This window comes from Schistocerca nitens, chromosome 2 (assembly GCF_023898315.1).
Source record: "Schistocerca nitens isolate TAMUIC-IGC-003100 chromosome 2, iqSchNite1.1, whole genome shotgun sequence".
Classification (NCBI taxonomy): Eukaryota; Metazoa; Arthropoda; class Insecta; order Orthoptera; family Acrididae; genus Schistocerca; species Schistocerca nitens.
Window position 1 is genome coordinate 774,857,485 of NC_064615.1, and position 3,067 is coordinate 774,860,551.

Sequence of the window (3,067 nt, forward strand, 5' to 3'; positions counted from 1 at the left end):
ATACACCACAATTACTCTACCACGCAAACAATTGGGGTTACACTCGTCTGGTCTGTGAAGTTCCCGGAGGGGGGGGGGGGGGGGGCTCCACTGGGGGTCGAACCGCACAGTAACCCTGGATTCGATGTGGGGCGGCGATGGGGCGGGTGGAGTGCTGTGGCCTGTTGTATGGTTGTGAGCCATTGAGATCTAAGGCGGGACGAAGCCTCTCCGTCTTTTCTAGGTCCCCTGTTTACTACATACAGGGTGTTTCAAAAATGACCGGTATATTTGAAACGGCAATAAAAACTAAACGAGCAGCGATAGAAATACACCGTTTGTTGCAATATGCTTGGGACAACAGTACATTTTCAGGCGGACAAACTTTCGAAGTTACAGTAGTTACAATTTTCAACAACAGATGGCGCTGCAAGCAATGTGAAAGATATAGAAGACAACGCAGTCTGTGGGTGCGCCATTCTGTACGTCTTTCTGCTGTAAGCGTGTGCTGTTCACAACGTGCAAGTGTGCTGTAGACAACATGGTTTATTCCTTAGAACAGAGGATTTTTCTGGTGTTGGAATTCCACCGCCTAGAACACAGTGTTGTTGCAACAAGACGAAGTTTTCAACGGAGGTTTAATGTAACCAAAGGACCGAAAAGCGATACAATAAAGGATCTGTTTGAAAAATTTCAACGGACTGGGAACGTGACGGATGAACGTGCTGGAAAGGTAGGGCGACCGCGTACGGCAACCACAGAGGGCAACGCGCAGCTAGTGCAGCAGGTGATCCAACAGCGGCCTTGGGTTTCCGTTCGCCGTGTTGCAGCTGTGGTACAAATGACGCCAACGTCCACGTATCGTCTCATGCGCCAGAGTTTACACCTCTATCCATACAAAATTCAAACTCGGCAACCCCTCAGCGCCGCTACCATTGCTGCACGAGAGACATTCGCTAACGATATAGTGCACAGGATTGATGACGGCGATATGCATGTGGGCAGCATTTGGTTTACTGACGAAGCTTATTTTTACCTGGACGGCTTTGTCAATAAACAGAACTGGCGCATATGGGGAACCGAAAAGCCCCATGTTGCAGTCCCATCGTCCCTGCATCAGCAAAAAGTACTGGTCTGGGCCGCCATTTCTTCCAAAGGAATCATTGGCCCATTTTTCAGATCCGAAACGATTACTGCATCACGCTATCTGGACATTCTTCGTGAATTTGTGGCGGTACAAACTGCCTTAGACGACACTGCGAACACCTCGTGGTTTATGCAAGATGGTGCCCGGCCACATCGCACGGCCGACGTCTTTAATTTCCTGAATGAATATTTCGATGATCGTGTGATTGCTTTGGGCTATCCGAAACATACAGGAGGCGGCGTGGATTGGCCTCCCTATTCGCCAGACATGAACCCCTGTGACTTCTTTCTGTGGGGACACTTGAAAGACCAGGTGTACCGCCAGAATCCAGAAACAATTGAACAGCTGAAGCAGTACATCTCATCTGCATGTGAAGCCATTCCGCCAGACACGTTGTCAAAGGTTTCGGGTAATTTCATTCAGAGACTACGCCATATTATTGCTACGCATGGTGAATATGTGGAAAATATCGTACTATAGAGTTTCCCAGACCGCAGCGCCATCTGTTGTTGAAAATTGTAACTACTGTAATTTCGAAAGTTTGTCTGCCTGAAAATGTACTGTTGTCCCAAGCATATTGCAACAAACGGTGTATTTCTATCGCTGCTCGTTTAGTTTTTATTGCCGTTTCAAATATACCGGTCATTTTTGAAACACCCTGTACATACATATGTGAATCAGGCCCGATGGTCACCTAAGACTGCCCATACCTGCTTCGCACGATGTAAAATCGAAGTGTGTCCACACCATAACTAGCATTTTACTCAACACTACGATAAAGGTCTGCCTACATTCCACTACATTTCTCAGCGGAGATTCTTTGTATTTCCGTCTTATCTCACTTAACTTCATATGGTTTGCTGGTTCTGCCATTGGACTCAAGAACGGTGTATGATTCATTGTGCTCGTCTTTACTTGGCTGGAATGTTGTCTGCTGTCATTCAGGGTACAAACAAGTCCACAGGGACTAGACGTCAGCTCTGAAAATAATTCTGTGTTAAACGTAGCTTGTTATTTTCTAGAATTCCTTACCGTTTTCATACCTCTTCGTATTCATGATGCTTTATTCTGCCCCCTCCCCAGCGCCCCATGGGATGCGCTCCTGGCCTATACTTCTCCAGACGTTCCCGGCGGTTTCTTTTTCTTTCCCGCAAGAGGAAGTCATACCATCAATAACAGAACGCTGATTGCACCGGTACCTGTGCACTTTAACGTAGCGCAAACAGCAACAGGGAAATATTGGAGACTCTTTTCAAACATGCTAAAGGACGTGTTCCCGCCGTTGGGAAGGGCGATGCGCTCTCGGTCTCTACTCGTGACGTACCCGTGCAGGACGCTGCACGCGCAGTTTATCAGGCGCAGCTGGTAGCGAGCAGTAGCGGCTAGATGGCGTTTGCTTGGCATCTGCCGCCCGAGGGAAAGCTGGCGTCACTCGAGAGGTCGTTGGCCCCAATACCTCGGCTGCTGAGTCACGGTCATTGCCACGAGCCGCTTCGTGGCAACTAATTTTATTCTGTATTTTTGTAGTTGCGGATACAGATGCGGCACCGTACTCTTGCTTACCTTTATCCCTCAAACTGTCTCGGCTAAAAATAGATGCATCGGCCGGGAATCGAACCCGGGCCGCCCGCGTGGCAGGCGAGCATTCTACCACTGAACCACCGATGCTTGTACAGTATCGTCCTATAAACCAGCCCTTGCTCCTTTTCTGTTTTTCTTTTGTTTACTTGAGACTGATCGGTCCTCTTGCCTACACACCATAGCCTGTATAATCTGCAAATCACTAGACTAATTTGAATTCTTCTCGAGATCTTAAACAAGTAAACTGGTCGATGTATAGCGACGTTTCGTCAAATGTTTTTCGTCGGTAACTACGATCTTTTTACTGCCCAAGAAATAATTTTGAGTGGTTCTGGCGAAAATTAACTTAATTCAGACATT

At 47.6% G+C, this 3,067-nt stretch overlaps 1 non-coding gene across 1 annotated transcript; it reads right to left on the reverse strand.

The window, feature by feature from the left end:
• Positions 1–2,723: 2,723 nt before the first annotated feature.
• On the reverse strand, positions 2,724–2,794 carry Trnag-gcc (transfer RNA glycine (anticodon GCC)). The gene has a single exon. It is a non-coding gene; the product is annotated as a tRNA-Gly (tRNA).
• Positions 2,795–3,067: the final 273 nt, after the last annotated feature.